This window comes from Conger conger, chromosome 4 (genome assembly GCF_963514075.1).
Source record: "Conger conger chromosome 4, fConCon1.1, whole genome shotgun sequence".
Taxonomy (NCBI): Eukaryota; Metazoa; Chordata; class Actinopteri; order Anguilliformes; family Congridae; genus Conger; species Conger conger.
The window spans coordinates 67,819,346-67,843,513 of record NC_083763.1 but is presented as its reverse complement, the minus strand read 5'-3'; the positions used below and the strand labels follow the sequence as shown (position 1 = coordinate 67,843,513).

The window sequence follows — 24,168 nt, the reverse complement described above, 5'->3', positions numbered from 1 at the left end:
AGTCTCCAAGCAGTCTTGATAATCACACAAGAATGTGAATCCATTATGCTCAAGATAACAACACAATTGCTGCTCACTTGCTGATGGTAGAATACTTTGCAACCGTAACTAACATTATCAAGCTAGCTACAGTCATTTTAATTTTCTGGCTCGTGCAACACTCATTGGAAATAAATCACAGAACTCATTGGTCTTCCCTGTTTGTTGTAGCCAGCGCCCGGACCCCGATCCGACTGGTGAATGGTGATAATGAGTGCTCAGGCAGAGTGGAGATCTACCATGTTGGCCTGTGGGGAACGGTGTGTGATAACTCCTGGAACCTGAACGACACTGAGGTGGTGTGTAGACAGGCTGGCTGTGGCAGAGCTCTGGCTGCTTTCAGCAGTGCCCACTTTGGACAGGGCAGCGGGCCCATCTGGTTGGATGATGTGAGGTGTTCTGGAACCGAATCCTCCCTGACACAGTGCCAGCGCCCTGGGTTTCAGTCTAACTTCTGTTCTCACAATTCAGATGTTGGTGTGATTTGCTCAGGTAGGAGATCTTCTCTTTAATATGTCTTATTAAAAGATGACAAATTGAACACACTGAGTGTTAAGCTTATATACGATATAGATGTTGGTGTGATTTGCTCAGGTAAGAGATATTCTCTTTACTTTGCCTTAAATTGACACAAAGATGAACAGTGTTAACCCTAACTGCAACTTACATGATTGTGTTGATGTTTCTTTTTATTGTATTACCTATCAGCCATTTTTGAGTTGAGTGGTATCTTTCACGGGACGGAGTGTTAATTATTCACTATCCAGTAAAATCTTTGGCTACAGTCAGTATTGAAAGCTCACTGTCATCATTCTGAAACTGTAGCAGTACAAATTAAACTAGCAGGCTGCCACTATTTAGTTAATTAATGGAAAACCCTAAGATTTGTTTGTTATTTAAATGAATATTTTTGAAAAGTTATTTTTCAGTTGGCAGACCAGAATCCAACTGATGGCACACAAGTTGGGAAACCCTGTCCTAAAATCCCTGGAAACTTTTATTTCGGAATTCAGACACTAGATCAAGATGGTTGAAGGCGAATATAATATAAACAGGAAGCCATTTCAGACAGCCTTTTCACTTATGTAATTGTCCATGAGGCTAGACCAGGCAAACCTGTTAAACATCAACATGACTGGACAGAGTCGGTCATGATGACATAATTAATTTCCAATCCAGCCTTTATTCTGAATACCATAGCAAAACCAGATAAATTAATGAATAACCAAAGTGAAATACAGGTGAAAACTGCTAAAAGTGAAATCTTATTTAATTTTCTGTTTCATTTGCTTACATTTAGGCTACTAAAATTACAGTTTTGTGAAGAATTTCTTTATGTATGAGTCTACATGTTGTCGTATTGTCTCCCCCTTTCTCTGAGAATGAATAAATATAGACAAAGAAACCTTTGCTTCAGAAAAAATGTGAAACCACAGGATTTACTACTGTCAGGGCCGGGGAGTCATTGACATGCAAATTCATGAAACGGTATGGGTAAATTACTTTGAATGGACACTATATCCACAGATCCACAGCCTTAAGCGCCTAAACCGAATGAACCATCCATTAGCTAAAGAAAGTCTTTTTAATAATTTCCCAAGAATATCAATCTTTTCATGACAGTTAAAAATGTGTTTCATTTAGCGATCAGATTGGTGAATGGAAGTGATCAATGCTCTGGCAGAGTGGAGATCAACCATGTTGGCCAGTGGGGAACGGTGTGTGATAACTCCTGGAACATGAACGACGCTGAGGTGGTGTGTAGACAGGCTGGCTGTGGCAGAGCTCTGGATGCGCTCAGCAGTGCCCACTTTGGACAGGGCAGTGGACCCATCTGGTTGGGTGATGTGAGGTGTTCTGGAAACGAATCCTCCCTGACACAGTGCCAGCACCCTGGATTTGGGTCTTATAACTGTAGTCACCATGAAGATGCTGGTGTGAATTGCTCAGGTAGGAAATCTTCTCTTTAAATTGCCTTAAAGTGTCGGTTACAAAGATGCACAAGTGAACATACCCAGTGTTAACCTGAACTGCAATTGACATGGTTATGTTAATGTTCCTATTTATTTACTGTAAGCCAGTCTTATTATGAAAGGTTAGCTGTATCTTTGACGGGAAGCAGTATTAATGATCCACTATCCTGTAAAATATTTGGCTACAGTCAATATTGAAAGCTTAAGCTCATCTTGTATGCACATTTAGGAAGGGATGGTGCAATAGCATCCTCCACCTTCATGAAAAGTACTGTTTTGCCATTCCTTTCTTGGTCCATACTTCTACGTCTATGCCAGACATGAATTTTTCCAATCTTCCCTTTAATGTAACAATTCAGGGATTAAGTAGCATGCATATAAAAATAGATGAAAACAAACTGACATGAGTTTTTTAATGATATCTTGATGGTTGTCAAGTGCAGGCAGTAGCTGTAGATCCCAGCTTTCGTCTCGCGTTTTCTGTGGACCAGCGTTGCCGAACACAAAGCTAATACATAATCAGAAATCCTGATGGAAATGGCAAAAAAAACCTTGACTCATTTTTCAGGTATAGCCTTCTTGGAATGTTACTGTCAGCCTATTGATAGAATAAACTATGATCTTGTAGACACTTTGATTTAATATATTGAAGGCTATCTTGGAATCATCTCACTGCCTACCTCAAATGCAATTTTGACTGACATGCACATTTTGCTGGTAGCATAACCCGCACATTGCTACCTTTTTAACATTTAAAACTTATTTCATATGGGAAACTTGGATTCAGTAATGTAAAGTGCAATAAGGCTGATTTTGAACTGACAAACCCATTTAAATCCATCAAAATGACTGAAAAGAGACAGGCCATATGACTGGTAAATTCTGATGACATGAAAAGGTTTCAATCCAGCTCATTAGATATTAGGCTATATGGCTTGCTGTTGTAGTATATTAGTTATATGGGCTACATGAACATAGAATGCTGAAACAATTGAGGCAGAAAGCTAGTTTCTGTGATCCCTCCGGTAAATAATATCAACACAATACTTTTAATCCTTGTAGTCTACATACTCTAATGTTGCAACTTAACTCGAGATGTTATGTCTGTCCCCAAAAACGTTACACAGGTCAATGATTTCGAAACTATGGTATAATTATGGACCAGATAACAATACAATTTCTGCTCACTTGCTGATGTTAGCATACAAGCATATCTGTATGGTAACATTTTCAAGCAAGCTACAGGTGCTGAAATTTGATGGCTTGTGTTACACTCAATGAGAATAAATCACAGGACTTCCCCGTTTGTTGTAGTAAATCTCCAGACCCAGATCAGACTGGTAAATGGAGATAACGAGTGCTCTGGCAGAGTGGAGATCTACAATGTTGGCCAGTGGGGAACGGTGTGTGATTACTCCTGGAACCTGAACGACGCTGAGGTGGTGTGTAGACAGGCTGGCTGTGGCAGAGCTCTGGCTGCTCTCAGCAGTGCCCACTTTGGACAGGGCAGTGGGCCCATCTGGTTGAGTGATGTGAGGTGTTCTGGAAGCGAATCCTCCCTGACACAGTGCCAGCACCCTGGATTTTGGTCTAACTTCTGTTCTCACAATAGAGATGTTGGTGTGATTTGCTCAGGTAGGAGATCTTCTCTTTAATATGCCTTAAATTGACTCATAAAAAGATTACCAATTGAACATACTGAGTGTTAAGCTTAACTGCAATTGAAAGGTTTATGCTGCTGCTGTTCCTATTCATTAATTGTAAGCCAGTTTTGTAATCAAAGCGGAGTGGTATATTTGGTGAGAGGCAGTATTAATAATCATCCATCCTGTAAAATCTTTGGCCACAGCCAGTATTGAAAGCTTGCTCTCATCTGCTGCACATGTTTAGAAATGGATGGTGCAGTAGCGTTCATTGAACTGGCAAGCTGCCACAGTTTAGTTAATCCATGGGAAACACTGGGATTTGTTGTTATTAACCGCTGTGTTGTCTTCAGGCTCAAACATGACCCATCACTATTTTTAACAGCAGAGAAAAACCCCTAAATGATCATTTTTAAACTTGAAATTTGATGACAAAATAGAAAATCAATGAAGCTGCTTTATTTTAGGGGTTTAGTGAAGGCGGGTACTTTTAGACCCTTCGGACAGGGGGAGTATACAGAATGTTAAGACTACACAAGGGTTAAAAAAAATCATTTGAATAGATTTTTCACATGGCATACCAGACCTCACCTGATGGCACACCAGTCGGGAATCCCTGCAAATTTTGAGTTCTGAATTCAGACACTCGATCAAGATGGTTGAAGGCCAATATAGTATAAATAGGACGCCATTTCAGATTTTGACCTGGCAAACCCATTTAACATCAACATGACTGGAGAGAGTCGGTCATGATGACATCATTAATTTCTAATCCAGCCTTTATTCTGAATACCACAGCAAAACCAGAGAAATTAATGAATAACCAAAGTGAAATACGGGAGAAAACTGCTAGAAGTGACACCTTATTTAATTCTGTGTTTCACCTGTGTACAGTTACGCTACTAAAATCACAGTTTGGAAACTTTTTATTTCTTTAAATAATTTCTTTAGTTATGAGGCATGTTGTCATTGGTCGCATTGTTTCCCCCTTTCTCTGAGAATGAATAAATGTAAACAAAGAAACCTTTGCTTCAGAAAAAAATGTGAAACCACAGGATTTACTACGGTCAGGGCCGGGGAGTCATTGACATGCAAATTCATTGAACAGTACGGGTAAATTACTCTGAATGGACACTACATTGTCCGGTCAGGACCACAAACCAGATCCACAGCCTTAAGTGCCTAAACCGAATGAACCATCCAGTAGCTAAAGAAAGTATTTTTAATAATTGCCCAAGAACATCATTCTTTTCATGACAGTTAAAAATGTGTTTCATATAGCGATCAGATTGGTGAATGGAAGTGATCGATGCTCTGGCAGAGTGGAGATCAACCATGTTGGCCAGTGGGGAACGGTGTGTGATAACTCCTGGAACATGAACAACGCTGAGGTGGTGTGTAGACAGGCTGGCTGTGGCAGAGCTCTGGATGCTCTCAGCAGTGCCCACTTTGGACAGGGCAGTGGGCCCATCTGGTTGGGTGATGTGAGCTGTTCTGGAAACGAATCCTTCCTGACACAGTGCCAGCACCCTGGATTTGGGTCTTACAACTGTAGTCACCATGAAGATGCTGGTGTGAAGTGCTCAGGTAGGAAATCTTCTCTTTAAATTGCTTTGAAGTTTCTCTTACAAAATGCACAAGTGAACATACCCAGTGTTAACCTGAACTGCAATTGACATGTTTATGTCAATGTTCCTATTTAAATGTAAATGTTAGTGGTAAATGTTAGGCATTCATAAAGGGCCTTCAGCCAAAGAACTGTACAATTTATGCTTCTCATTCACCCATTCATACACACACCAAGGTGATTGGCTGCAATGCGAGGCACCAACCAGCTTGTCAGGAGCCTTCAGGGGTTAGGTTGACAAACCCAGGGCAGGTATTAATTAACTCTGTAAGCCAGGTTTATATTCAAGGTTGAGTGGTATCTTTGGCGAGATGCAAAGATATCACTTTTGTGTGGGCAGCCTGTAGCATAGTGGATAATTTACCTGACTGGGACCCACACAGTTGATGGGTCCTTAAGCAAGACCCACCCACATTATGCCAAGGAGGATTGTCTCCCGCTTAGTCTAATCAACTGTAAGTCACATTGAATAAAAGCATCAGCCAAATAACATGCAATGTAATGTAGAGGTAGTAGTACTAATTCACTTTGATTTTCATGCTGTGTGGCTTGCAGAAATATTCCACTGAATGTCGACAGACATTAATGTCATTGCATAAATGAAAAATGTTGTTTTGCCATTCCTTTCTCGGTCATTGCTTCTTCACCCCTGCCAGAGTTCACCGGCTCATCAATCCTGCCTATCTTGCCTTTATTGTAATAATTTAGGTAACATACATATGAAAGCGTTACTAGTGCAGTGGTAGTCCAGGCAGCAGCTGTACTGTAGGTCCCAACTGATGGCTTTGGTCTTCTGTGGACCAACCTTGCCAAACACACAAAGCTAATATATAATGAGAAATCATGGCAGAAATGCCCAGGGTGTAAAAAGCAAGCCAAATTTCTCTATGCTTAATTAAACTATGATCTTGTAGATTCATTGATTGATTGTATATATACAAAGCTGTCTTGGAATCATCTCACTGCCTACCTCAACTGCAATTGTGACTGACATGCACATTTTGCTGGTAGCCTAACCCACACATTACTACCTTTTTAAAATGGAAAACTTCTTTCACATGGGAAATTTGGTTTCAGTTACGTAAATTGCCATAAGGCAGATTTTGAGCTGACAAACACATGTAAACCCATCATAACGACTGAACATAGACAGGCCATATGGCTGCCACATTCTGATGACAAAATACAGCTTTTATTCTTAATGTCATCACGAAACCAGGAGAATTAATCAATCATAAAAGGCAAATACAGGTGGATAGTTACTAGAATAACCATTTAGTTAACTAGCTTATTTTTCAAGCTCATTAGTTATTAGGCTGCATGGCTCACCATAACATATTGCTCAAACTATTTGCATAAACATAGCAAGCTTAAAATATTGAGCCAGCAAGCAAGATGCCATGCTCCCTAAGGTAAAGAATATCAACAATGCTTTCCATCCTTGTAGTCTAGATACTCTAATGTTGCATTTTAACTCGAGATTTTATGTTTGTCCCCAAAAACGTTACACGAGTCAATGTATTTGAAACAATTGTGTCATTATGTATAGGATAACAGAATTGTTTCTGACTTGCAGATGGTAGCAAATGTTATAACTGTACTAATATTATCAAGCTAGCTACAGGAATTTTAATTTTATGGCTTATGCAACACTCATAGGCAATAAATCACAGAACTCATTGGTCTTCCCTGTTTGTTGTAGCCAGTGCCCAGACCCCGATCAGACTGGTAGATGGAGATAATGAGTGCTCTGGCAGAGTGGAGATCTACCATGTTGGCCAGTGGGGAACGGTGTGTGATTACTCCTGGAACCTGAACGACGCTGAGGTGGTGTGTAGACAGGCTGGCTGTGGCAGAGCTCTGGCTGCTCTCAGCAGTGCCCACTTTGGACAGGGCAGTGGGCCCATCTGGTTGGGTGATGTGAGGTGTTCTGGAAGCGAATCCTCCCTGACACAGTGCCAGCACCCTGGATTTTGGTCTAACTTCTGTTCTCACTACAGAGATGTTGGTGTGATTTGCTCAGGTAGGAGATCTTCTCTTTAATATGCCTTAAATTGACTCATAAAAAGATTACCAATTGAACATACTGAGTGTTAAGCTTAACTGCAATTGAAAGGTTTATGCTGCTGCTGTTCCTATTCATTAATTGTAAGCCAGTTTTGTAATCAAAGCGGAGTGGTATATTTGGTGAGAGGCAGTATTAATAATCATCCATCCTGTAAAATCTTTGGCCACAGCCAGTATTGAAAGCTTGCTCTCATCTGCTGCACATGTTTAGAAATGGATGGTGCAGTAGCGTTCATTGAACTGGCAAGCTGCCACAGTTTAGTTAATTCATGGGAAACACTGGGATTTGTTGTTATTAACCGCTGTGTTGTCTTCAGGCTCAAACATGATCCATCACTATTTTTAACAGCAGAGAAAAACCCCTAAATGATCATTTTTAAATTTGAAATTTGATGACAAAATAGAAAATCAATGAAGCTGCTTTATTTTAGGGGTTTAGTGAAGGCGGGTACTTTTAGACCCTTCGGACATGGGGAGTATACAGAATGTTAAGACTACACAAGGGTTAAAAAAAATCATTTGAACTGTTACATTTAAAAAAATAGATTTTTCACATGGCATACCAGACCTCACCTGATGGCACACCAGTCGGGAATCCCTGCAAATTTTGAGTTCTGAATTCAGACACTCGATCAAGATGGTTGAAGGCCAATATAGTATAAGTAGGAAGCCATTTCAGATTTTGACCTGGCAAACCCATTTAACATCAACATGACTGGAGAGAGTCGGTCATGATGACATCATTAATTTCCAATCCAGCCTTTATTCTGAATACCACAGCAAAACCAGAGAAAATAATGAATAACCAAAGTGAAATACGGGAGAAAACTGCTAGAAGTGACACCTTATTTAATTCTATGTTTCATCTGTGTACAGTTAGGCTACTAAAATCACAGTTTCGAAACTTTTTATTTCTTTAAAAAATTTCTTTAGTTATGAGGCATGTTGTCATTGGTCGCATTGTCTCCCCCTTTCTCTGAGAATGAATAAATGTAAACAAAGAAACCTTTGCTTCAGAAAAAAATGTGAAACCACAGGATTTACTGCAGTCAGGGCCGGGGAGTCATTGACATGCAAATTCATCAAACAGTACGGGTATATTACTCTGAATGGACACTACATTGTCCGGTCAGGACCACAAACCAGATCCACAGCCTTAAGTGCCTAAACCGAATGAACCATCCAGTAGCTAAAGAAAGTATTTTTAATAATTGCCCAAGAACATCATTCTTTTCATGACAGTTAAAAATGTGTTTCATATAGTGATCAGATTGGTGAATGGAAGTGATCGATGCTCTGGCAGAGTGGAGATCAACCATGTTGGCCAGTGGGGAACGGTGTGTGATAACTCCTGGAACATGAACAACGCTGAGGTGGTGTGTAGACAGGCTGGCTGTGGCAGAGCTCTGGATGCTCTCAGCAGTGCCCACTTTGGACAGGGCAGTGGGCCCATCTGGTTGGGTGATGTGAGCTGTTCTGGAAACGAATCCTTCCTGACACAGTGCCAGCACCCTGGATTTGGGTCTTATAACTGTAGTCACCATGAAGATGCTGGTGTGAAGTGCTCAGGTAGGAAATCTTCTCTTTAAATTGCTTTGAAGTTTCTCTTACAAAATGCACAAGTGAACATACCCAGTGTTAACCTGAACTGCAATTGACATGTTTATGTCAATGTTCCTATTTAAATGTAAATGTTAGTGGTAAATGTTAGGCATTCATAAAGGGCCTTCAGCCAAAGAACTGTACAATTTATGCTTCTCATTCACCCATTCATACACACACCAAGGTGATTGGCTGCAATGCGAGGCACCAACCAGCTTGTCAGGAGCCTGCAGGGGTTAGGTTGACAAACCCAGGGCAGGTATTAATTAACTCTGTAAGCCAGGTTTATATTCAAGGTTGAGTGGTATCTTTGGCGAGATGCAAAGATATCACTTTTGTGTGGGCAGCCTGTAGCATAGTGATTAATTTACCTGACTGGGACCCACACAGTCGATGGGTCCTTAAGCAAGACCCACCCACATTATGCCAAGGAGGATTGTCTCCCGCTTAGTCTAATCAACTGTAAGTCACATTGAATAAAAGCATCAGCCAAATAACATGCAATGTAATGTAGAGGTAGTAGTAATAATTCACTTTGATTTTCATGCTGTGTGGCTTGCAGAAATATTCCACTGAATGTCGACAGACATTAATGTCATTGCATAAATGAAAAATGTTGTTTTGCCAGTCCTTTCTCGGTCATTGCTTCTTCACCCCTGCCAGAGTTCACCGGCTCATAAATCCTGCCTATCTTGCCTTTATTGTAATAATTTAGGTATTAAGTAACATACATATGAAAGCGTTACTAGTGCAGTGGTAGTCCAGGCAGCAGCTGTACTGTAGGTCCCAACTGATGGCTTTGGTCTTCTGTGGACCAACCTTGCCAAACACACAAAGCTAATATATAATGAGAAATCATGGCAGAAATGCCCAGGGTGTAAAAAGCAAGCCAAATTTCTCTATGCTTAATTAAACTATGATCTTGTAGATTCATTGATTGATTGTATATATACAAAGCTGTCTTGGAATCATCTCACTGCCTACCTCAACTGCAATTGTGACTGACATGCACATTTTGCTGGTAGCCTAACCCACACATTACTACCTTTTTAAAATGGAAAACTTCTTTCACATGGGAAATCTGGTTTCAGTTACGTAAATTGCCATAAGGCAGATTTTGAGCTGACAAACACATGTAAACCCATCATAACGACTGAACATAGACAGGCCATATGACTGCCACATTCTGATGACAAAATACAGCTTTTATTCTTCATGTCATCACAAAACCAGGAGAATTAATCAATCATAAAAGGCAAATACAGGTGGATAGTTACTAGAATAACCATTTAGTTAACTAGCTTATTTTTCAAGCTCATTAGTTATTAGGCTGCATGGCTCACCATAACATATTGCTCAAACTATTTGCATAAACATAGCAAGCTTAAAATATTGAGCCAGCAAGCAAGATGCCATGCTCCCTAAGGTAAAGAATATCAACAATGCTTTCCATCCTTGTTGTCTAGATACTCTAATGTTGCATTTTAACTCGAGATTTTATGTTTGTCCCCAAAAACATTACACGAGTCAATGTATTTGAAACAATTGTGTCATTATGTATAGGATAACAGAATTGTTTCTCACTTGCAGATGGTAGCAAATGTTATAACTGTACTAATATTATCAAGCTAGCTACAGGAATTTTAATTTTATGGCTTATGCAACACTCATAGGCAATAAATCACAGAACTCATTGGTCTTCCCTGTTTGTTGTAGCCAGTGCCCAGACCCCGATCAGACTGGTAGATGGAGATAATGAGTGCTCTGGCAGAGTGGAGATCTACCATGTTGGCCAGTGGGGAACGGTGTGTGATTACTCCTGGAACCTGAACGACGCTGAGGTGGTGTGTAGACAGGCTGGCTGTGGCAGAGCTCTGGCTGCTCTCAGCAGTGCCCACTTTGGACAGGGCAGTGGGCCCATCTGGTTGGATGATGTGAGGTGTTCTGGAAGCGAATCCTCCCTGACACAGTGCCAGCACCCTGGATTTTGGTCTAACGTCTGTTCTCACTCTAGAGATGTTGGTGTGATTTGCTCAGGTAGGAGATCTTCTCTTTAATATGCCTTAAATTGACTCATAAAAAGATTACCAATTGAACATACTGAGTGTTAAGCTTAACTGCAATTGAAAGGTTTATGCAGCTGCTGTTCCTATTCATTAATTGTAAGCCAGTTTTGTAATCAAAGCGGAGTGGTATATTTGGTGAGAGGCAGTATTAATAATCATCCATCCTGTAAAATCTTTGGCCACAGCCAGTATTGAAAGCTTGCTCTCATCTGCTGCACATGTTTAGAAATGGATGGTGCAGTAGCGTTCATTGAACTGGCAAGCTGCCACAGTTTAGTTAATTCATGGGAAACACTGGGATTTGTTGTTATTAACCCCTGTGTTGTCTTCAGGCTCAAACATGATCCATCACTATATTTAACAGCAGAGAAAAACCCCTAAATGATCATTTTTAAATTTGAAATTTGATGACAAAATAGAAAATCAATGAAGCTGCTTTATTTTAGGGGTTTAGTGAAGGCGGGTACTTTTAGACCCTTCGGACATGGGGAGTATACAGAATGTTAAGACTACACAAGGGTTAAAAAAAATCATTTGAACTGTTACATTTAAAAAAATAGATTTTTCACATGGCATACCAGACCTCACCTGATGGCACACCAGTCGGGAATCCCTGCAAATTTTGAGTTCTGAATTCAGACACTCGATCAAGATGGTTGAAGGCCAATATAGTATAAGTAGGAAGCCATTTCAGATTTTGACCTGGCAAACCCATTTAACATCAACATGACTGGAGAGAGTCGGTCATGATGACATCATTAATTTCCAATCCAGCCTTTATTCTGAATACCACAGCAAAACCAGAGAAAATAATGAATAACCAAAGTGAAATACGGGAGAAAACTGCTAGAAGTGACACCTTATTTAATTCTATGTTTCATCTGTGTACAGTTAGGCTACTAAAATCACAGTTTCGAAACTTTTTATTTCTTTAAAAAATTTCTTTAGTTATGAGGCATGTTGTCATTGGTCGCATTGTCTCCCCCTTTCTCTGAGAATGAATAAATGTAAACAAAGAAACCTTTGCTTCAGAAAAAAATGTGAAACCACAGGATTTACTGCAGTCAGGGCCGGGGAGTCATTGACATGCAAATTCATCAAACAGTACGGGTATATTACTCTGAATGGACACTACATTGTCCGGTCAGGACCACAAACCAGATCCACAGCCTTAAGTGCCTAAACCGAATGAACCATCCAGTAGCTAAAGAAAGTATTTTTAATAATTGCCCAAGAACATCATTCTTTTCATGACAGTTAAAAATGTGTTTCATATAGCGATCAGATTGGTGAATGGAAGTGATCGATGCTCTGGCAGAGTGGAGATCAACCATGTTGGCCAGTGGGGAACGGTGTGTGATAACTCCTGGAACATGAACAACGCTGAGGTGGTGTGTAGACAGGCTGGTTGTGGCAGAGCTCTGGATGCTCTCAGCAGTGCCCACTTTGGACAGGGCAGTGGGCCCATCTGGTTGGGTGATGTGAGCTGTTCTGGAAACGAATCCTTCCTGACACGGTGCCAGCACCCTGGATTTGGGTCTTATAACTGTAGTCACCATGAAGATGCTGGTGTGAAGTGCTCAGGTAGGAAATCTTCTCTTTAAATTGCTTTGAAGTTTCTCTTACAAAATGCACAAGTGAACATACCCAGTGTTAACCTGAACTGCAATTGACATGTTTATGTCAATGTTCCTATTTAAATGTAAATGTTAGTGGTAAATGTTAGGCATTCATAAAGGGCCTTCAGCCAAAGAACTGTACAATTTATGCTTCTCATTCACCCATTCATACACACACACCAAGGTGATTGGCTGCAATGCGAGGCACCAACCAGCTTGTCAGGAGCCTGCAGGGGTTAGGTTGACAAACCCAGGGCAGGTATTAATTAACTCTGTAAGCCAGGTTCATATTCAAGGTTGAGTGGTATCTTTGGCGAGATGCAAAGATATCACTTTTGTGTGGGCAGCCTGTAGCATAGTGGATAATTTACCTGACTGGGACCCACACAGTCGATGGGTCCTTAAGCAAGACCCACCCACATTATGCCAAGGAGGATTGTCTCCCGCTTAGTCTAATCAACTGTAAGTCACATTGAATAAAAGCATCAGCCAAATAACATGCAATGTAATGTAGAGGTAGTAGCAATAATTCACTTTGATTTTCATGCTGTGTGGCTTGCAGAAATATTCCACTGAATGTCGACAGACATTAATGCCATTGCATAAATGAAAAATGTTGTTTTGCCATTCCTTTCTCGGTCATTGCTTCTTCACCCCTGCCAGAGTTCACCGGCTCATCAATCCTGCCTATCTTGCCTTTATTGTAATAATTTAGGTATTAAGTAACATACATATGAAAGCGTTACTAGTGCAGTGGTAGTCCAGGCAGCAGCTGTACTGTAGGTCCCGACTGATGGCTTTGGTCTTCTGTGGACCAACCTTGCCAAACACACAAAGCTAATATATAATGAGAAATCATGGCAGAAATGCCCAGGGTGTAAAAAGCAAGCCAAATTTCTCTATGCTTAATTAAACTATGATCTTGTAGATTCATTGATTGATTGTATATATACAAAGCTGTCTTGGAATCATCTCACTGCCTACCTCAACTGCAATTGTGACTGACATGCACATTTTGCTGGTAGCCTAACCCACACATTACTACCTTTTTAAAATGGAAAACTTCTTTCACATGGGAAATTTGGTTTCAGTTACGTAAATTGCCATAAGGCAGATTTTGAGCTGACAAACACATGTAAACCCATCATAACGACTGAACATAGACAGGCCATATGACTGCCACATTCTGATGACAAAATACAGCTTTTATTCTTAATGTCATCACGAAACCAGGAGAATTAATCAATCATAAAAGGTAAATACAGGTGGATAGTTACTAGAATAACCATTTAGTTAACTAGCTTATTTTTCAAGCTCATTAGTTATTAGGCTGCATGGCTCACCATAACATATTGCTCAAACTATTTGCATAAACATAGCAAGCTTAAAATATTGAGCCAGCAAGCAAGATGCCATGCTCCCTAAGGTAAAGAATATCAACAATGCTTTCCATCCTTGTAGACTAGATACTCTAATGTTGCAATTTAACTCGAGATTTTATGTTTGTCCCCAAAAACGTTACACGAGTCAATGTATTTGAAACAATTGTGTCATTATGTACAGGATAACACAATTGTTTCTCACTTGCAAATGGTAGCAAATGTAATAACTGTACTAATATTTTCAAGCTAGCTACAGGAATTTTAATTTTATGGCTTATGCAACATTCATAGGCAATAAATCACAGAACTCATTGGTCTTCCCTGTTTGTTGTAGCCAGTGCCCAGACCAAGATCAGACTGGTAGATGGAGATAATGAGTGCTCTGGCAGAGTGGAGATCTACCATGTTGGCCAGTGGGGAACGGTGTGTGATTACTCCTGGAACCTGAACGACGCTGAGGTGGTGTGTAGACAGGCTGGCTGTGGCAGAGCTCTGGCTGCTCTCAGCAGTGCCCACTTTGGACAGGGCAGTGGGCTCTTCTCGTTCTATGGTGTGAGGTGTTCTGGAAGCGAATCCTCCCTGACACAGTGCCAGCACCCTGGATTTTGGTCTAACGTCTGTTCTCACTATAGAGATGTTGGTGTGATTTGCTCAGGTAGGAGATCTTCTCTTTAATATGCCTTAAATTGACTCATAAAAAGATTACCAATTGAACATACTGAGTGTTAAGCTTAACTGCAATTGAAAGGTTTATGCAGCTGCTGTTCCTATTCACTAATTGTAAGCCAGTTTTGTAATCACAGCGGAGTGGTATATTTGGTGAGAGGCAGTATTAATAATCATCCATCCTGTAAAATCTTTGGCCACAGCCAGTATTGAAAGCTTGCTCTCATCTGCTGCACATGTTTAGAAATGGATGGTGCAGTAGCGTTCATTGAACTGGCAAGCTGCCACAGTTTAGTTAATTCATGGGAAACACTGGGATTTGTTGTTATTAACCCCTGTGTTGTCTTCAGGCTCAAACATGATCCATCACTATTTTTAACAGCAGAGAAAAACCCCTAAATGATCATTTTTAAATTTGAAATTTGATGACAAAATAGAAAATCAATGAAGCTGCTTTATTTTAGGGGTTTAGTGAAGGCGGGTACTTTTAGACCCTTCGGACATGGGGAGTATACAGAATGTTAAGACTACACAAGGGTTAAAAAAAATCATTTGAACTGTTACATTTAAAAAAATAGATTTTTCACATGGCATACCAGACCTCACCTGATGGCACACCAGTCGGGAATCCCTGCAAATTTTGAGTTCTGAATTCAGACACTCGATCAAGATGGTTGAAGGCCAATATAGTATAAATAGGAAGCCATTTCAGATTTTGACCTGGCAAACCCATTTAACATCAACATGACTGGAGAGAGTCGGTCATGATGACATCATTAATTTCCAATCCAGCCTTTATTCTGAATACCACAGCAAAACCAGAGAAAATAATGAATAACCAAAGGGAAATACGGGAGAAAACTGCTAGAAGTGACACCTTATTTAATTCTATGTTTCACCTGTGTACAGTTAGGCTACTAAAATCACAGTTTGGAAACTTTTTATTTCTTTAAAAAATTTCTTTAGTTATGAGGCATGTTGTCATTGGTCGCATTTTCTCCCCCTTTCTCCGAGAATGAATAAATGTAAACAAAGAAACCTTTGCTTCAGAAAAAAATGTGAAACCACAGGATTTACTGCAGTCAGGGCCGGGGAGTCATTGACATGCAAATTCATCAAACAGTACGGGTAAATTACTCTGAATGGACACTACATTGTCCGGTCAGGACCACAAACCAGATCCACAGCCTTAAGTGCCTAAACCGAATGAACCATCCAGTAGCTAAAGAAAGTATTTTTAATAATTGCCCAAGAACATCATTCTTTTCATGACAGTTAAAAATGTGTTTCATATAGCGATCAGATTGGTGAATGGAAGTGATCGATGCTCTGGCAGAGTGGAGATCAACCATGTTGGCCAGTGGGGAACGGTGTGTGATAACTCCTGGAACATGAACAATGCTGAGGTGGTGTGTAGACAGGCTGGCTGTGGCAGAGCTCTGGATGCTCTCAGCAGTGCCCACTTTGGACAGGGCAGTGGGCCCATCTGGTTGGGTGATGTGAGCTGTTCTGGAAACGAATCCTTCCTGACACAGTGCCAGCACCCTGGATTTGGGTCTTATAACTGTAGTCACCATGAAGATGCTGGTGTGAAGTGCTCAGGTAGGAAATCTTCTCTTTAAATGCCTTGAAGTTTCTCTTACAAAATGCACAAGTGAACATACCCAGTGTTAACCTGAACTGCAATTGACATGTTTATGTCAATGTTCCTATTTAAATGTAAATGTTAGTGGTAAATGTTAGGCATTCAAAAAGGGCCTTCGGCCAAAGCATTGTACAATTTATCCTTCTCATTCACCCATTCATACACACACACCAAGGTGATTGGCTGCAATGCGAGGCACCAACCAGCTTGTCAGGAGCCTTCAGGGGTTAGGTTGACAAACCCAGGGCAGGTATTAATTAACTCTGTAAGCCAGGTTCATATTCAAGGTTGAGTGGTATCTTTGGCGAGATGCAAAGATATCACTTTTGTGTGGGCAGCCTGTAGCATAGTGGATAATTTACCTGACTGGGACCCACACAGTCGATGGGTCCTTAAGCAAGACCCACCCACATTATGCCAAGGAGGATTGTCTCCCGTTTAGTCTAATCAACTGTAAGTCACATTGAATAAAAGCCTCAGCCAAATAACATGCAATGTAATGTAGAGGTAGTAGTAATAATTCACTTTGATTTTCATGCTGTGTGGCTTGCAGAAATATTCCACTGAATGTCGACAGACATTAATGTCATTGCATAAATGAAAAATGTTGTTTTGCCATTCCTTTCTCGGTCATTGCTTCTTCACCCCTGCCAGAGTTCACCGGCTCATCAATCCTGCCTATCTTGCCTTTATTGTAATAATTTAGGTATTAAGTAACATACATATGAAAGCGTTACTACTGCAGTGGTAGTCCAGGCAGCAGCTGTACTGTAGGTCCCAACTGATGGCTTTGGTCTTCTGTGGACCAACCTTGCCAAACACACAAAGCTAATATATAATGCGAAATCATGGCAGAAATGCCCAGGGTGTAAAAAGCAAGCCAAATTTCTCTATGCTTAATTAAACTATGATCTTGTAGATTCATTGATTGATTGTATATATACAAAGCTGTCTTGGAATCATCTCACTGCCTACCTCAACTGCAATTGTGACTGACATGCACATTTTGCTGGTAGCCTAACCCACACATTACTACCTTTTAAAAATGGAAAACTTCTTTCACATGGGAAATTTGGTTTCAGTTACGTAAATTGCCATAAGGCAGATTTTGAGCTGACAAACACATGTAAACCCATCATAACGACTGAACATAGACAGGCCATATGACTGCCACATTCTGATGACAAAATACAGCTTTTATTCTTCATGTCATCACGAAACCAGGAGAATTAATCAATCATAAAAGGTAAATACAGGTGGATAGTTACTAGAATAACCATTTAGTTAACTGGCTTATTTTACAAGCTCATTAGTTATTAGGCTGCATGGCTCACCATAACATATTGCTCAAACTATTTGCATAAACATAGCAAGCTTAAAATATTGAGCCAGCAAGCAAGATGCCATGCTCCCTTAGGTAAAGAATATCAACAATGCTTTCCATCCTTGTAGACTAGATACTCTATTGTTGCAATTTAACTCGAGATTTTATGTTTGTCCCCAAAAACGTTACACGAGTCAATGTATTTGAAACAATTGTGTCATTATGTACAGGATAACAGAATTGTTTCTGACTTGCAGATGGTAGCAAATGTTATAACTGTACTAATATTATCAAGCTAGCTACAGGAATTTTAATTTTATGGCTTATGCAACACTCATAGGCAATAAATCACAGAACTCATTGGTCTTCCCTGTTTGTTGTAGCCAGTGCCCAGACCCCGATCAGACTGGTAGATGGAGATAATGAGTGCTCTGGCAGAGTGGAGATCAACCATGTTGGCCAGTGGGGAACGGTGTGTGATTACTCCTGGAACCTGAACGACGCTGAGGTGGTGTGTAGACAGGCTGGCTGTGGCAGAGCTCTGGCTGTTCTCAGCAGTGCCCACTTTGGACAGGGCAGTGGGCCCATCTGGTTGGGTGATGTGAGGTGTTCTGGAAGCGAATCCTCCCTGACACAGTGCCAGCACCCTGGATTTTGGTCTAACATCTGTTCTCACTATAGAGATGTTGGTGTGATTTGCTCAGGTAGGAGATCTTCTCTTTAATATGCCTTAAATTGACTCATAAAAAGATTACCAATTAAACATACTGAGTGTTAAGCTTAACTGCAATTGAAAGGTTTATGCTGCTGCTGTTCCTATTCATTAATTGTAAGCCAGTTTTTTAATCGAAGGTGAGGTATCTTTGGCAAGAGGCAGAAGTAATTATCATCTATACTGTGATATCTTTGGCAACAGCCAGTATTGAAAGCTCATCTGCTGCACATGTTTAGAAATGGATGGTGCAGTCGCGTTCATTGAACTGGCATCCATTCATCCATCCATATATCTCCATCCACTTATCCGGAGTCGGGTCACTGAGGCTAAGCTGGATATTCCTGGTGTCCCTCTCCCCAGCAACTCTTTCCAGCTCCTCCTGGGGGATCCTAAAGCGTTCCCAGGTCAGGAGACATATATAATCTCTCCAGCAGGTTCTGGGTCTACCTCGGGGTCTCCACCCAGTTGGACGAGCCCGGAAAACCTCCAAAGGAAGGCGCCTAGGAGACATCCTGATCAGATGCCCGAACCACCTCAATTGGCTCCTTTCGACGTGAAGGAGCAGCGGCTCTACACCGAGCTCCCTCCGGATATCTGGGCTCCTCACCCTATCTCTGAGGCTGAGCCCAGCCACCCTACGGAGGAAGCTCATTTCGGCTGCTTGTATACGCAATCTCGTTCTTTCGGTCACTACCCAAAGCTTGTGATCAAAGGTGAGGGCTGGGACGTAGATCTATCAGTAAATCGAGATCCTTGCCTTCCGGCTCAGCTCCCTCTTCACCAAGGCAGTCCGGTGCAATGCCCGCATTACTGCTGACGCTGCACCGATCCGCCTGTCGATCTCACGCTCCCTTTTACCCTCAAGACCCCGAGATAATTGAACTCCTTCACTTGGGGCAATGACTCGTTCCCAACCCGGAGGGAGCAATCCACCATTTTCCGGCAGAGAACCATGGCCTCGGACTTGGAGGTGCTGACTCTCATCCCGGCCACTTCACACTGCAAACCGCTCCAGTGCATGCTGAAGGTCACAGGCCGATGAAGCCAGCAGAACCACGTCATCCGCAAAAAGCAGAGACCACAAAGCACATGTGCACTGAATGGGCAAACTCCCATGACCCCACCAGTAACCCCGCTAAGGTAAAGAGCTGGTCCACTGTTCCAGGACCAGGATGGAAGCCATATTGCTCCTCCTGAATCCAAGGTCCGACCGTTGGTCGGAGCCTCCTTTCCAGCACCCTCGAGTAAACTTTCCCGGGGAGGCTGAGGAGTGTGATACCACGATAATTGGAGCGCACCCTCCTGTCCCCCTTCTTGAAAATGGGGACCTTTACCCCGGTCTGCCACTCTGCGGGTACTGTCCCTGACCTCCACACGACACTGAAGAGGTGTGTCAGCCAAGACAGCCTTTCAATGTCCAGAGCTTTCAGCATCTCAGGGCGAATCTCATCCACACCTGGCGACTTGCCACTGAGGAGCTTTTTGACAACCTCCGCAACTTCCGCCAGGGATATAGGTGCAGATTGCCCCGAGTCTTCGGGCTCTGCCTCTTCCACAGAGGATGTGTTGTTCAGGTTCAGGAGCTCCTCAAAGTGCTCTTTCCCCTGCCTGTTAACATCCCCAGTCCGGGTCAGCAGCTCTCCTCCCCTGCTGAAAACAGCCTGAGACAAGCCCGGCTTTCCCTTTCTGAGTCGTCGGATGGTTTGCCAGGACTTCCTCGAGGTCAACCGAAAGTCCTTCTCCATAGCCTCACCGAACTCCTCCCATACCCAGGTTTTTGCTTCAGTGACTGTCGAAGCCGCAGCCCTTCTGGCCACCCAGTACCTGTCTGCTGCTTCAGGGGACCCCCGGGCCAGCCAAGCCAGAAAGGCCTCCTTCAGTTTGATGGCCTCCCTCACCACTGGCATCCACCAGCGGCTTCTTGGGTTGCCACCCCGACAGGCACCGATGACCTTCAGGCCACAGCTACTGCTTGCCGCCTCTGCAATGGAGGCTTTGAAAATGGCCCACTCGGACTCCATATCTCCAGCCTCCCCCGGGATGCGCGAGAAGTTCCTCCGGAGGCGGGAGTTGAAGACCTTGCCAATTTACGGGGTTTACTGAAGTTGGGTCTTTTTTACCCTCCTTTACAAGGAGAGTATACAGTCCCGGCCAAAAGTTTTGGACAAAAGTGACAATTGCTAATTGCCCAACTCTTAATTAGCTAATAAAGTTAGGAAACACACAAATGAATCATCAGTGTCTAAAGTTTATTTGAAGCAAGCAAAATGACATTTCAAAATTGTTACTCATATTTGTATTGCTGCCCAGAAACCAGCGCTAAACAAGAGACAGCTAAGAAACCGTGTTGCGTACGCCAAGGCCCACAGCCTGACGGAAGGTTGGACAGCGGAAAAGTGGCGAAAAATTGATTTTTCAGATGAATCATCAGTTGAGCTCCATCCCAAGCGCTGCCAATATTGTCGACGACCCCACGGTTCACCCAGAAGACAGTCATATTTGGAGGTGGAAAGATTATGGTTTGGGGTTACATCCAATATGGAGATGCCAGGGAGATCTGTAAGGTGGATGGTAACATTGACAGTGCCAATTATCAACAGATTCTTGCCTCCCAGTACACTTCCACCTACAAGAGGGGTCAGATTTTTCAACAAGATGGAGCTCCTTGCCATACCCCAGGTTCCACTATGAAGTTTCTCAGGGGGAAGAAAATCAAGGTTGTTCTGCAGGCCAAAGGAACCCAAACAAGATATTAATGTCACTGTCTTGCCTTGTTTTTATGTTTTATCATTTGTCTTTGTCACGTATTGTCTTTCATGTTTTATGTTAGTCTAGGTTCGTCTTGTTGTTTAGTTTGTTACTTGTTACGATTTATTTTCTTGTCATGTCTAGTTATGTTTCGTTACGATTATTTTACCTTGTTATGTTGAGTGGTTATCGTTTTAGTTCATTTAGTGTGATGTTTTGATTTATGTTTATTGTTACGCTGACTGGTCGTTGTTTAAGCATACATTTTTACATGTCTTTCTCTCTCTCTCTCTTTCTGTCACTCACACCCTGATTGTTTCCATTTGTCTATTTACTAAAACTACTAATGCTAGATCAGGATTGGGTAAAACTAACAAACTAATCATGTGTTCATGTTACCTTACGTTTCTTGTGCATGTCATTTACTAATTTACTTATGCTAGGGCAGGATAGGTTTATTACTAACAATTACTAATTACCTTGTTAAACTTGTCATCCATCGCACCTGTTTTCCATTCCCTTGCTGCTCTCTAACTAATTGTCTACACCTGTCTACACCTGCATTTATAGCCCAGTCGCACTTCTGTTTGTTGTGAAATTGTCTGCCTCTTTTCCGTCAAAGCAATTCTTGAGCATTACTGTTATTGATTGCACGTTAAGATCCAAGCCTGTCTACCGACCATTGTTTATTGATTTCTGTTTCGTTGACCATCGTTTGTTTTTGACCACGTCCTCGCCTACCGTTTTTGTACCTTTGCCTTGCTGTTTGTTTTATGGTTTCGACTTCCGCATTGCCCTCGACTACGACCCTGCCTGCCGTCCGCCTGTACTTCTGCCCCGCTGACAGCTCTCCTGCTACCAGACCTCCCTGCACGTCTACCGACTACGAGTTTGCCTCTTCCCTCGGCACCGTGCTTTTTGTTTGTTTATTGTTTGTTTGGCTGGATCTACGTGTATGGACTTTGCTTGTTTTGACTATGCTCCTGGGATTCGTCCCGAGCCCCTGTTTATCCAACTATTGTTTCTGAGTCGTGCATTTTGCGTCCAATCCCCACGCACCCGTCTCAATTAATTTATAGTCCATGATGAAATACAAGACTGATTTTTCATTTGGTATTTTATTTACTTTTTGAGAAAGATAAAATTTATTGATTATAATTTGATTTGCGACAAGACTTTTGTCCAGGTAGAAACTGGCTTGGTCATCATTATCAAGCAATAAACCTTATAAGCATCTATGAAATTTTTGTTTTGCTAGTATCTAAATAAACCTTAGACACTTAAATTTAATTTGTGTTATTTCCTAACTGTATTAGCTTATTAAGAGTTGGGTAATTAGCAATTGTCACTTTTGTCTACTCATGCAACAAAACTTTTGGCCGGGACTGTACAGAAAATCATTTGAACTGTTACATTTTTAAATAGATTTTTCACATGGCACACCAGACCTCACCTGATTGCACTGCAGTTGGGAAACCCCGCCCTAAAATCCCTGCAAATTTTGATTTCTGAATTCAGACACTAGAACAAGATGGTTGAAGGCCAATATAGTATAAATAGGAAGCCATTTCAGACACAGCCTTTTCAGTTATGTAAATTTCCATGAGCCTGATTTTGCCCTGTTTCCATGGTGAATTCATTGGTAAGCTTTAAAAGTTTTAAAAACACTACATTTGAATTAATAGACCAATCAATATTTGTTGTGACCACCCTTCACTTTTAAAACTGAACAGAAAGAAAGAAAAAGAACGTTCCAAACATATCGGATAACTTCCACAGTTTTTCATCAGACTTCGGTTGTGTCACTTTCATTTAGCTCTTCATGTAATCTCAGACAGCCAGAATCAAGTTTCTATCAGAAAATTGGTCTATTGCTTAAAATGTTGGGGTGTTGAGCTCATGTGGTCAGACTTCCTTGTGTCTACAACATTCATTTGACACGTTCACAAAGAAACTGCACACAGTTGGTAGGAATTGGTAGGAATCATGTATTTTCAAAACTGATCAGTGTGTCACATGTAAATGGACTCAAGTAAAAGTACTTACCTCAAGATCATTTACTTCCAGATAAGCCAATGTTCACAAACGAGGGCATAGGTTATTTTAGGCTTTTTGAAGCCAAAGGTAGACAAAGTTTAGTGAAAAGATATGGCATGTTGTTCACATGCCTCACACAGCAGTTCACATAGAAATTCCTTGGTCACTTGGATACCGACTAATATATAAATCCTTTAAGGTGTTTATATAGCAAGGAGAGGTCAAGTACCAATTATAAGATCAGATAGTGGAACAAACCTAGTGGAGGCAGAAAAGGAAATGCATGAAGCAATCTGAGAATGGAATTAGTCTAAAATTTTTGAACCTCTCCTTCAGAAGAGTGTTACCTGCACATTCAATCCCCCAGCTGGCTAGCACCAATGAATAATGTAACTTTTCTCAAGAAAACATTAAAAAATATTGAATTATTTTAAATCATTTTAAATCCAATATCTAACTTTCTAGAACACAACTCAGATGGACAATCCTTTTCACTAGTCAACTAATAGTTTTGCTTTTATTACAGCAGCAAGTCAAGACTTTTAATATCTTTATATTTTATCCCTCTATCCTGACTAGAACCCTTGTCCCAGCTGAGGGAAAAAGCAGCCCCCAAAGCATGATGCTGCCTCCACCATGCTCTATAGCTCCCAAAGCATGATGCTGCTACCACCATGCTCTATAGCTCCCAAAGCATGATGCTGCTACCACCATGTTCTACAGCCCCCAAAGCGTGATGCTGTTACCACCATGTTCTACAGCCCCCAGAGCATGATGCTGTTACCACCATGTTCTACAGCCCCCAAAGCATGATGCTGCCTCCACCATGTTCTACAGCCCCCAGAGCATGATGCTGCAACCACCATGTTCTACAGCCCCCAGAGCATGATGCTGTTACCACCATGTTCTACAGCCCCCAGAGCATGATGCTGTTACCACCATGTTCTACAGCCCCCAGAGCATGATGCTGTTACCACCATGTTCTATAGACCCCAAAGCATGATGCTGCCTCCAC

General features: G+C 41.6%; 1 pseudogene; it reads left to right on the top strand.

Moving 5' to 3' along the window:
- The window catches only part of LOC133126681 (deleted in malignant brain tumors 1 protein-like), a 35,992-nt pseudogene extending 20,946 nt beyond the window's left edge, over positions 1 to 15,046 (top strand).
- Positions 15,047 to 24,168: the final 9,122 nt, after the last annotated feature.